The following is a 13573-nucleotide window of genomic DNA, read 5'->3' as shown; positions in this document are numbered from 1 at the left end:
TCAGAAGTTTTCTGGTGTTCTTGAAGAGTTGAAGGAGATGCGAAAGGAGATTCAACAAATAAAGGCTTTTGTGTATAAGACTCATGAGATTCAGAAGGCCATGGTTCGACAACATCAGCCGAGAAGGTTTATTGATATAAACTCCTACCTTAATGAACCTTATGTCCCAATGGCTATTGACGACAAGGAGTTCCGGGACGATAAAGAATTCTTCAAAGGTCTTATTGCCTAGTAAATCTTCTATTTTCTTTTTATTAGAAGAATAACTAGAGTTTGGAATAGCCATTATTGTGTTTACAAATTACTATGTCTAACGTTTTCATCTTCATGTTTTTATATTTATTGGTTTAAACTCTAAATTTGTTTGGAAGATGATTTTTGCAGTATTAACTTTATGGTTTTATATATTGCAAATTTGTTATGGGATATGTGTGTTTACGTCCGTGAACTATGATTGTCCCATACCTTGTCAAAAGTAAAGTCTTTCATATGTCGATATGCATGTATTGATAAAAGAATGAATAGACTTTTGACAAATACAAAAGTTAAGCCTATTATGTCAATTATTGATGGAAGATAGGTTAAAATCTTTTGTTTGCAAGGATTATGTCTATTGAATGTCGTTATGAGAATAGTGATGGAAAATAGAATGAATCCTTGTTTATTCCGCAGTATTAATCTTCCCTGATCCGTATTTTATGTATTACTGTGAGGCTCCGTAAAGTGTCTTATGTTGAGCATTGAACGACCAAGTTGATTATTTTTATGATTAGCTATGTTGTTGTTCCGTGAGGTACTTTATGTCGAGCATATTCAACTAAATTAATTATCTTGTTTGGTTATTTAGTTGTTGCTCTGTAAGCTTTCTTATGTTGAGCATGACCAATTAAACTGATTACTTTTGCGATTAGTTTGGTTGTGTATTTCGATTCGATTAATTATGGTTTCTCTTGTGATTAATCTAATTGTATGTTTTTAAGTCTCCATAAGTTCACTTATGTTGAGCATTTGTCGATTAAATTAATCATGGGTTCTCTTGTGGTTAGTTTAATTGAATACTTTTGGATTCAAATTCATACTTGTATGTGATTTGTTATGTCCAAAGAAATCCTTCTTTTCTTTCGAAATTAAGGTCGCTCTTGTTCTTCTTTCGGGAATGACATTTTATGGGGGAGAGTTCTTTTTGAACTTGCGCTTAATTGCCAAATCTTTGTGGGGGAGTGCCGCTGTGGAATATTATAGGGGTTATCTTGTATCTTTACAAACTCCTTGATGAATGCATTTAGCTTCGGCTTTATGATTTCATCTAAATAAGATGATATATTTTTGCTTTCTTTTGGTCAAGAAATGTCTCTTTCGTAAATTTCATTAGGATCCCGTTCTTGTACCTTTGCCAATTTTATTGACAAAAAGGGGGAGAATTAATATGTAGTTCACACTACAAGTACATATGGTTTTCGGATCATTATGTAAGGGGAGTGGTTTCCATGTGAGATGGAGTACTGACTAAGGGGGTGTGATACGTATCACCATAGTATTGTTGTTGAAGTTGTGATACAATTGAACTTTGACGTCGTGTAATGATACTATGACACTGTATAACAATGATTGAGAACTCTTGTTTTCTCGTTGTTGTAGCTATGGATTTTCAACAACGATGATGCTGAACTTACAACCTTTTGGATCATTGGAGTACTTGGAAGTGACGAAGATTTCAAGTAATGTTGAAAATTAGGGGTATATAATAGGAGCTACAAAAGTTAATTTATTTATTTTTTGTATTCCATATGTATTAATAGTTTTGCCACTAAAATTGATAAAGGGGAGATTGTTAGAGCATTGCTCAGCCGAACTCGCATGAGTTGCTATCTCAAGCATGTTTGTCAATGTTAGTGATAAAACTATAAGTCTTGATTTCTAGTCTACTATAGCTAAGGTCTCGGACTAGGATAGAAAGTGTAGTTGATCTCAAGAACTCCATGGCAATCATCATACAAGACGAAGGACTACTCAAGGAACCAGTGGATCTTCATCGACTAAAAGGTGTGTGGAGATTTGAACTTATCTATCACTCAAAAGTCTATTTATCTCCTATCTTGAGACGAAAGTCGTTTTGCTATATAGACTTAGATTATACACATTTGTTATTTCGAGCCAAGTTTATCTCGCCTATCTATTTATCGAAATATGTGTTGGTAAGCTTCCGCTTTAACCAAGTTCATCTTTACCTAGTGACGACAAGTTTCAATCACTTTGGAAATTGCTTACTTTGACGAAAAATAGTTCGTGAATAACAACTATAGAATATCAACGTCCTATAAGAATGTTCCAATGATTGAAATGAGAGTTTAGATTATATAACCATTGGAGGATATAAGCATTGTTGTGCAAACACATATATGTATAAGTCCTTATTCCTTGAACCAAAGTTTGCGAACTTTGTTGATCAAGAGAACCGGCATGGTGGCGTGAGCCAAGTCCGCGAACTGGCGGAAGTTCTTGTCCCGAGAATTTTTGCTGGAGTTTGTGAACTCCGTCCGGGAACTTAAGTCTGCGAACCCAGTCCGCGAACTTGAGTAGGTTATATCTAAAAACGACGTTTGTGAACTTATTCTTATATAAACTAAGGAATGCAAATTGCAAACCGTGGCTATATAGTTCATGAACCGCTTCGAGTGAATCAAATCGTTTTTGCTTCGATTGTTTCTTGTGTAGTCACATAAGATTTCCTTGCAATTGAACAACTCTCTAACTAGTTCATTTGAGTCATTTGGACTAGTTATGGTGAAGAAGAATATGGTGGATATGAAAGTGATCATATGGCTAACCATTTGGTTAACTATTATTTAACCAATAAATGTTAATGTTTGGGAACGGTTACATAAACCAAAATTGGACATTTCATTCGTGTGTAACAAGCTAAGGTTTCGATCCAACGGTTGAGAAATATTAGCTTGAATCTAATAAGGTTTTCATCTAACGGTGAATATTGAATGCTTTGTTACCAAGCTAACATTGATTGCAAACCCTGATTTGAAAGACTATATAAGGGAGAACTCTAGCAACTGGGAAACCTAATCCCCACACCTTGTGTGTGATACTAGTTGTGCTACGCTAGAGTCGATTCTCCTTTAACCTTTGGTTTCTTCTTCTAAACCAGGCTAAAGACTTAAAGACTTCATTGGGATTGTGAAGCCAGACGGATACTACTTTTCTTGTAGTTGTGTGATCTGATCTTGCTGTTTCTATCGTACGAGTACAATTATAATAATTGGCTTGAGATTGATATCTCCGATAGGCAAGATATAAAAGAAATCACAAACACTTCGTCTCATCGTTTGTGATTCCACAATCACTAGTCCAGAAGGGGCTATAAATGACGTTTTTAAATGACGGATTAATCACGTAAATATAGTTTAACGAACAAAATCCGTGATATAACAAGAAAATAAGTGGACCCACTGTTTAACACTAAAAAAACGTCATTCTCAAACGTGATAATTTACTAAGTGGGTGATTTTATAATGACCCATTAAGTCACGAAATATGTACGACAAATATTTTCTCTTTATATACGCCCACCACCAATCTTCTATGACGCGCCCAAAAATGGCTAGCCATTAGTATAATTCTAAGTTTTTAAAAGTCGTAACTCGTAACCCTTCACCAGTAGGAAATCGGATTTTTAAGATAATTGGGCTTCACTAGAGCAGCAGATATTAGCGGCCAGTCTTTTAGTTAGGCCTCATATCAGGCGGAAAATCCCCGATGGGTGACCTTTTATCATTTAATCTTAACGACCTAAACCCTTACTCTTTCTCATCTTTCGTTCGTCTGCCTCTTATGAAATCGAAATTCACTCTCACAAATCAAATCGAAATCTTACACCATCTCAAAATCAAACCCATTTACCAGCGGAAATCAAAAGCAAACCCTTTTTTTATAACCTTAGATCAAGTTGCTTTGCTCCTGAAACCCTAGGGTTTCAATAATGGGAAGAAGAATCTATCGATCTCAAGATTCAAGATATGGATTCATCATCAACGAAATCATATATGTGAAAATCAGGTATAAACCTTATTCTTGTTATTTGTTTTTGCGATTTTGTACTTGATTCTGCAATTTTTGTTCTCGTTTATTCTGTGTCTGAAGGAATTTGAAAGCATGTATTTGCTTTTGTGTTCAATTATGTGAAGATTTGATGGTTAGGGATTTAAATTCGTCGAGGTTTATGATGTGCTGAAGAACCAGACACGGAAGGGCCTAGTGCTATTGCCATTTCCTTAGCAACCTTTACTGCTTTATCATTGGGGTATATGTATGAGGTTGTCAAGGATAACCTGATCAGAAGTTTATTTTTTTCCCTATTCATAAATATAGTAAGTTGTTTGGGAGAATGTTTCTTTGGATAATTCATTGGTTGTACCACATCATTGATTCCATTATGGAGATTTGAAGGTTTACATAAAATGGCAGAAGGGTTCTAAAGGCTTAAGCAAATTTACGTGCATTCATTTTGCAAATATAATATATGTGATGAGTGGACCAATGAACAACTCAAGCACAGTACAGGGGGGCTGAATTTTCTCAAATAGATTTTAGGTGAGAGGATTCAACGAATAATATTTGTTATTCACCAAGATGCTATTGAATCAAGTTTTACATTGAAAATTTGTCTCTACATTTCTTCGAACAAGTGTCTGGGACGCAGTTGTTTTAATGTTTCCATCTGCATAAACTGTAATTCAAATTGCACGCGGTTTCTACATGTGGCCTAAAATAATTTGTTTACTACACCATATCGAAAGTATTTGAGCATTATGGAATTGTCGGTGCTTATAACAGCCGACAACTATGATGAGTACCTTAATATTAATCTGAATATATTGTTTTTCGCTGTTTAGACACTTTTGATTTTCTTGTCTGTGGTGTGTATGTGGGTGTATATTGTTTGTTAACGGCTACTTGCGTACTTAGAGTAAAACCCATTTTCCTAGGGGAAAAAATATCTATCCATGGTTAGTGCCAGTTTAGCTGGGCACCTATTATTCAATCTCAAATGCTTTGCCAGGGAGTTTCATGTTCGCTGCTTCTTAAGGACTTGAACAATTAATCACTCATGTCTTAACTCTACTAGAACTGAAGCTGTCTGTTTAAGGACAATCTTGGGATGGTCTGAGAGGTGGTGCTGACACATACATGTGAATGTTGATATGCAGGGCACCAAAGAAGACAAATATGCTTCCCGGAGAGCGATTCCCCCTATGCTTCAAGCCGAGGAGGATGAAAGGTGAAATCTGTACTGTCCATCCCCTTTACCCGTCCAATCACACACCTGTTTGTGAAATCAGGACTAAATCCTACCTAACTGTATTTCAGATTCGCCATCCGATGGAAAAAGTATCTAGAGGAAGAAGCGTGAATCATGACGGATGTTCCAGGCTGGAAGGTCGGTGAAAGGGTTTAACACTCTCATGATGTCTGGTAAGAGGTTTGCATGTATAAATTTGTGGAAGTGGATTTCTGTCTTGGTTTACAGCTAGCGGACATAGTTCTCTCAGTTCGGATTTCTTTGCTCTCCTTCTTGAATTAGATTATTATAATATATTACTAGTGTAGCACAGATAAGAAGAAAGCAAACTAGTTGTTGGGTTTTGAGATAGGGTTGAATTTAGAGTTTGATAATTGATAATAAAGAAAAGAGTTTAAACTAGGAAAAAAAAGACTTCAAAAACAAGCAAACTAAAACAGACGTAATTTGTTACCCAGCAGTTTCTTTAAATAAACGGTTGGACTCAACCTTCTTATCCGGCAGTTTCTTTAAATAAATGGCTGGACTCGACCTTCTTATCCGACAATTTCTTTAAATAAACGGCTGGACTCAAAGGGATCAACTTGGAGAGTTGATAAAGAGAAAGATATCCTACATCAGTCCCCCTTCTTGAAAGAAACTCGCCCTCGAGTTAATAAAGAGAAAGAACTCCATTCTCTCCATGAAATGTAAAAATTTCTTGCATATTGAAGATATTAGAGATGTTCCAATTTGATGGAAGATCAATAACATATGCATTATCACTGATTTTCTTCAAAATCTTGAATGGTCCATATTTCTTCATCTTGGTCTTGCTATAAGTACCAGTAGGAAATCGTTTTTTTCTGAGATGAATCATAACCAATTCCTCTTCATCAAAAGTCTCAAGTCTTCTATGTTGATATGCATCCTCCTTGTACTTATTATTAGAATCTGCAAGCTTTGACTTTACTTCTTGATGTATGAGTGAAGCTTTCTCAATAAAGTTATCTGCCTTAGCATTTGATTTACGCAACTATGGAAGCACCACCAAATCCAAAATATGATTAGGAACTTTAGAATAAACAATCTCAAAAGGTGTCTTACCTGTGGACCGATTTACTGAAGTGTTATAAGCAAATTCCATATTTGGAAGGAGATTATCCCATTGCCTCTCTTTTCCTCCAATAATCTTGGCTCTAATCAGATTTCCTAAAGATCGATTGACTACTTCAGTTTGTCCATCTGTTTGGGGATGAGCAGTTGTACTATACTGACGTTTAGTTCCCAAACACATCCATAAAGATTTCTAGAAGTAGCTCAGAAACTTAGTGTCTCGATCGGAAGTAATTGTTTTGGGAATTCCATGCAAACGTACCACTTCTTTGAAAAATAAGTAAGCAACATTGGAGGCATCTGTTGCTTTCTTGCATGCTATGGAGTGAGCCATTTTTGAGTAACGATCAACAACACCATAATAAAATCATTCCCCTGGTAGTACGTGGTACAAGCACAAAATCCATGCTAATATCCACCCAAGGAGCATCAGAAATCGGAAGTGGAGTATACAAGCCTGTGTTTTGAATATTCCCTTTAGACTGCTGACAAACCATGCAGTTTTGCACGTACTTTGGAATGTCCCTTTTAAGAGAAGGCCAGAAATAACGTTCTTCAACCAAATCTATGGTTTTATTACGTCCAAAATGCCCACCAAGGTCACTGCCATGTAATTCTTGGATCAAATGAAGACGTAGAGAACACTGTGGTATATATAAACGATTTCCTTTAAAAAGAAATCCTTCTTGAATGAGAAAATCATCAACACTGCCTGTTGACGAACCACACTTATTCCAGAGTTGCTGAAAATCTTTGTCTTCACTATACAGATCTTTTAAGAAATCAAAAGCTAAACTCTCATGTTTGAGAGTAGCAAGAAGATGAGCTCTTCTACTCAAAGCATCAACTACTTGATTAAGTTTTCCACTCTGATGTTTAATAGAAAATGTGTATTGATTGATAGTTGATAACCACCTATCATGCATTCTATTGACCTTTGCTGAAGTTTTCAAAAACTTAAGAGCCTGATTATCAGTATTGACAACAAACTCACTGTGAATAAGATAAGGACAAGTTCTTAAGAGCTTAAACTAGTGCAATTAATTCCAACTCATAAGTAGGCCATTTCTTTCTTGTATCTGAATTCTTTTCACTGTAGTAAGCAACTGGATGACCTTCTTGAGATAATACAGCTCATATGCCAATAATATAAGCATCACAATGGATCTCAAAAGGTTTACTAAAATCTGGCATGGCAAGAACAGGAGCGCTACATAACTTCTCTTTAAGCAAATTAAAGCTCTTATCTGCATCTTCAGTCCATTCAAAAATATCACGCTTCAAACACTCTGTTAAACCAGCTGCAATAGTGCTAAAATTCCTCACAGATCTTCTATGGAAAGAGGCTAAACCATGAAGACTGCGCACTTCACGTATAGATGTTGGAGTAGGCCAATCAATGATTGCTTTAATCTGAGAGTCACCCACAGAAATACCATTATCTGACACAACATAGCTTAAGAAAGTGACTTTGTTTGTAAAGAAAGTGCACTTCTTTAAGTTCACATACAAAACATTGTCTTGTAGTGCCTGAAAAACTTGAGACAAATGTGTAAGATGTTCTTCTTCATTGTTGCTAAAGATTAAGATGTCATCAAAATATACTATGACAAATTTTCCAAGAAAAGGTTGCAAAACTTGGTCCATGAGACGCATAAAAGTGCTAAGAGCATTAGATAAACCAAAAGGCATTACTAACCATTCATATAAACCTTCCTTTGTCTTGGATGCTGTCTTCCATTCATCACCTTCACGAATACGTATTTGATGATATCCACTACGCAAATTAAGCTTGGTAAAAATTTTAGCACTAGAAAGCATATCAATCATGTCATCAATTCTTGGTATAGGAAACCTATATGGTATAGTCACTCTATTTAAAGCTCGACAGTCTATACACATACGATGACCACCATCTTTCTTGTCTACTAAAAAGGCCGGACTAGCACAAGGACTTTTGCTTAGCCTTATCAAACCCTTTTATAACAAATCATCCACCTGACCTTGTAAAATTTCATGCTCTTTAGGACTTAACCTATAATGAGGTTGATTAGGTATAGATGCTCCAGGGACAAAATCTATTTGATGTTAAAATCTCTCAGTGGAGGTAAAGTCTTGGTAACTCATCAGGAAATAAGTCAGCAAAAGAAGAAAATAATGGTTGTACCTTGTCTGGAATCTCCACCATAGGTTCAGCAACTTCATGAGAGCTCAGAGAATGTGTGATGTAAAGAATGAACAATAGTAGCAACTAAGGCATTTGTCTTCTTATCTGTTGGTTCCTTGACTGAAGTAGAAGTTTGTAAAGGCCACAAAACTTTAGTAAAACCTTCATGAACAAAAGTATAAGTGTTGTCATAACAATTATGAACAACACGAATGTCATATTGCCATGGTCTTCCCAACAGTAAGCTTGCTGCATTCATATTAATAACATCACATAGAGTAGAATCCTTATATCCAGGAAAAGAAAATTTGACTAGGCACTGATGAGTGATTTGCTGAGTTGAAGAACTGTTTATCCAACCAACTGAGTATGGATTTGGATGAGTAGTAACAGGTAAACCAAGTTTTTCAACTAATTTTGCAGAAACATATTTTTCTGTACTCCCACTGTCAATGATTATGTTGCAAAGCTTCTCTTCAATGAGACAATGGGATTTGAAAATACTATGTCGTTGAGTAATACATGGTTCAGTGATTAAAACTGGTCGAATTACTCCAAGAAAATCTGCATCATAAGTCTCATGTTCTTGTAGATAAGTAAGTTCATATTCTTCTAGTGCATCTTCTTCATGTGCATCTTCTGGAATTTCATTAATATAAGCATGAAACTTGCGACAATCACTAGAAGTATGTCCAGTTTGATTGCACTTGTTACATCTATCTCCTCGAAACTTTGAATAAGGATTAGACGGTTTAGTTAAAGGAGGAAATTGTTGTTGATACTTATTACCTCTAGTATTCTGAGCAATATCTCGTTGCTGAGTAGGTTGAGGTGGCTTAGCAGATGGAATATGCATCATTGGAGCAGCTTCTGTAGGTAGAGATGATTGACTGGAAAAATTTGGTGCTTGTTGTTGCTGATAAGATGAACCATAACTTTGCTCTGGTGGATCAACAACGACTGTTGATCCCCTTTCACCTTGGTTACCATAAGAAGAATTATATGGTCTGGCAGTTTTATAAAAATGTTGATGACGAGCTTGTCGTGGATTTGCTTGTCTAGAAGTACTGAGTACACGCCTCTCAATTTTAATAGCTTGTCGAATGGCTTCAACCATTGTAAACACAGATTGTGTCATACCCTGTTGAATTAAGTTGTTTAAACCATCAATTACAGTTGCAGATTTCTTATGAGGATTGTTAATATAACTCTCAAATTGTTTTTTGAACGTAAGAAGTTGTGAAATTTCTTCAGGAATGAAAGTATTCTGAACAAAAGTACTTGGCTTAACTTTCTTTGGTTCATCATCTTCTTTTTCTCCAGTTTTCTTTTCTCCCGTATTGTCTTCTTTATCGTCAGATAAACCTGGAATGGCTGCATTTTCTAAACCTACATGTTTCCAGATTTTGAGTATGCACTCTTCATGAACTCCAAGCTTTGTCTCGAGATCGCTTTTAGTTGTTTTAATCGAAGTTTTAAGTTCAGAGACAGAGGTTTTCAAGAGTTCCTTTAGTTCTTCAAAAGCTTTTGTAAAAGTTGTATCTGCCATTGTTGTGTGATTTTTTTTTATGGTTGTTGAAGTTATGCGGAAGCTGTGTAAGGATCTGTTTCTAGATAAAAACTAAAAACGTTGTATCTGATACCAACTAGTATAACACAGATAAGAAGAAAGCAAACTAGTTGTTGGGTTTTGAGATAGGGTTTAAGTTTCGTCAGAAACTTAATAAAAACCTGATTCTAGGATCAAGAATTTAGAGTTTGATAATTTATAATAAAATTGATAATTGATTAATAATAAGAGATGTCTGTCTAAACAAGATACCTAGCCTTTATATAGGTTTATATGAACCGACTAAAGAAAATAGTTTAAACTAGGAAAGAAAAGACTTCAAAAACAAGCAAACTAAAATAGACGTAATTTGTTACCCAGCAGTTTCTTTAAATAAACGGCTGGACTCAACCTTCTTATCCGACAGTTTCTTTAAATAAATGGCTGGACTCAACCTTCTTATCCGGCAGTTTCTTTAAATAAACGGCTGGACTCAAAGGGATCAATTTGGAGAATATGTCCTACATCAATTACCTGCAATAAATTTTAATAGACAGTCTTGGTTTGTTCTATGGAGTTTAAATACAAGATAATAAAAATATTCATGTGTTAAGGATGCTCTGGTTACTGCATTTTGAGTTGTGCTTCATTTGTCAAGTTCCTTTAACATTTAAGATATTTCTTGGTTGTATGTGAAGATGACGAAGGATACTCTGAGGAGGAACCGGGGGAGCAAGATGTTGATATTGAGAACCAATACTACAGCTCTAAAGGTACTTCCTTCTAAAGTAGGGGTGTAGATTATTGTTTTGGTTTATATCGCGGATACTGCTTGAAGTTTCACTATCAAATTTTTTGTACAGTTAATTACTAGATATTTTGCCGGTATCTTTGGAACTATTTTCTTAGGAGCCGAAGTTGAATGTTTTGCTTTGAACTTCAATATTGTTGTTTTTATTCTTTTGAAGCTCACCCCTCCTAAGTTTTTATTTATATTGTTGTAGGTTTGGTTGAAACTGATCCCGAATGAGCATTGAAAGGATTTTCTGAAGTGGTGCTTGTTGAACTGGGTATGTCAGAAGGGCAAGTTTCGTAAAATGCTAAGCCTGCCATCTAGGTAATAATATGTGGAACTGTATATGTGCATCCCACTTCATTAGAATGTTTATTGGCTCAGGAATAATAATAGACTTCAACTAGTTAAGTACACCTCTCTTCAGTTCTATGTTTCATGTTAGTTGGAAACCAACTAATGGAATCTCTTTTGTATTGTTATGTCAGTGGATGGGGAAGAGCCATGAAGTGAATTTATGCATCTAGGTTGTCTAAGGAAGATTCTCAACAATGAACTAATGGCAGAACCAATCAGTTAGCAGTGTAGGGAAAGAAGGTACAGTCATTGTGGGTAAAATGCAAAAGTATATGAAGATTGTTAATAAATGTAATATCTTGGAAGCACCCAAGTTAATTTCACAACCTGGACTTCCACCTGAGGAAGCAGGGGCCACGATAGCTGACGAATCTTTGGTTTCGTTATTAATTTTATTTTTATTATTAATTTATTTTAGAAATTGTATCCAAAGATTCTATTTGTTTGAATATTATTTTGGGTAACTGATAGAAAGTTATTTCTAACCGTTTTTTAAAAATTTTGTTTCAGGTCCAGAATAAGTTTTAGATAGACCAAATCTTAATCTGATCAGATTCACAAAATCTGAATTAAATAGCCATAAATAAAAGAATATTCTCGGTATTTTTATTTTTATGATAATGCCTCTGTTATGACAGATATTAACCGATATTTTATTTAACACACAGTAACTGTGGTACTTAAAAGCCTCATTTATTTCACGTATCAACCGTTATTTTATGTAACATGCCGTAGCCGTGATACTAAATAACAGTTTCTATTTGTGACTTAGAATCACATATTCTTTTCGTTATATTTAATAACGTTCTCAGTTTTTCATTTATAAAGAGTTACACTAAATAAATAACGGTTCGAACAACAGATGAAAACCGTGATAAATCATGTTTTGTAACAGACTTCATTCGTCATTTATAGCCCCTTCTGGACTAGCGAATATCTTTTTTCGCTGCGTCGATTAGGATTATTGTGAGGTGATTGATAATACTAGGCTGTTCTTCGGGAATACAAGTCTGGTTTATCAATTGGTTCATGTTCACCTTGATTTATCAAAAGACGGAACAAAACTCGTAGGTACATTTGTGGGAGACGGATTTATCTATTACCGTAGACTTTTATGTGTCATACAGATTTGTTTATTAAAGTCGTCGACTTTGGGTCATAGCAACTCTTAGTTTTGGGTGAGATCAGCTAAGGGAATCAAGTACGTAGTATCCTGCTGGGATCAGGATAACTGTACCTTGGATCAATGTGAGATTGATTGGGGTTCAACTACAGTCCAGACCAAAGTTAATTTGGAGTAGGCTAGTGTCTGTAGAGGCTTAATACAGTGTGTGTTCAATCTGGACTAGGTCCCGGGGTTTTTCTGCATTTGCGATTTCCTCGTTAACAAAATTCTGGTGTCTGTGTTATTTCTTTTCCGCATTATATTTTGTTATATAATTGAAATATCACAGGTTGTGCGTTGTTCAATCAATTAGAATATCCGACCTTTTGGTTGTTGATTTAAATTGACTGACACTTGGATATTGGTCTTTGGTACCATCCAAGTTATCTCTCTAGTATTTCATAAAGACTCGCAAATTTCTATTTGCTTGAGTATATATCAAATCGAGAGATTGAGATATAAACTCTTTGATATACTTTTTATCTAGATTGAGCCTGACTGTCTAGTTGATTCTCTAGAAAGTATATTGGAGTTTGTCCATACAGATTGCTAAGCGAAATATTGGGTGTGGTTGTTGTACCCCCACTATTTCAATTAGGTTTCCCAGTTGCTAGAGTTCTCCCTTATATAGTCTTCAAACCAGGGTTTGATAACTTTGGAACAAAGCAATCAATATTCACCGTTAGATGAAACCTGATTCAAGATTCAAGCTAATATCTCTCCACCGTTAGATGGTTTTAGCTTGTTACACACAGATGAAATATACCTTCATTTAGATATAGGTAACCGTACCTAAACGTGTATATTGAGTTGGCTCAATAACAGTTAACCGAAGTTAGTCATATGAACACTTTTGTATTAACCATGTTCATCTTAACACTTCTAGATCAATTGAGAATCAAATGAATCTGATTGTGTTACTCATAGAGTTGTTCAATTGTTTGTATTCTCATAGAAGTATACAAGACACAATTGAAGCATAACTGGATTGATTCAAAAGAATCAGTTCATGACATTTTGGCCACGATTTGTAAAGATTCCATTCCTTAATGTATAAGTGTATTTGTTCATGAGTATGAAATCATAGTTAACCGATTTTAGAACTTGAACCACTTAAGTTTGCAAACAGGTACGCA

At 35.3% G+C, this 13573-nt stretch overlaps 1 long non-coding RNA gene across 2 annotated transcripts; it reads left to right on the top strand.

Moving 5' to 3' along the window:
* Positions 1-3737: 3737 nt before the first annotated feature.
* LOC113296940 lies at positions 3738-11765 on the top strand. 2 transcript variants are annotated; one of them, XR_003333200.1, is made up of 7 exons: positions 3738-4068; positions 4197-4602; positions 5220-5290; positions 5380-5484; positions 10821-10895; positions 11127-11239; positions 11404-11765. It is a non-coding gene; the product is annotated as an uncharacterized LOC113296940 (long non-coding RNA). The 2 variants fall into 2 exon arrangements; XR_003333199.1 differs by lacking the exon at positions 4197-4602.
* The last annotated feature ends 1808 nt before the right edge of the window (positions 11766-13573 follow it).

Source organism: Papaver somniferum, chromosome 7 (assembly GCF_003573695.1).
Source record: "Papaver somniferum cultivar HN1 chromosome 7, ASM357369v1, whole genome shotgun sequence".
NCBI classification, from domain to species: domain Eukaryota; kingdom Viridiplantae; phylum Streptophyta; class Magnoliopsida; order Ranunculales; family Papaveraceae; genus Papaver; species Papaver somniferum.
Note: the sequence above shows the minus strand (reverse complement) of the source record. Positions and strands in the feature narration are given on the sequence as shown.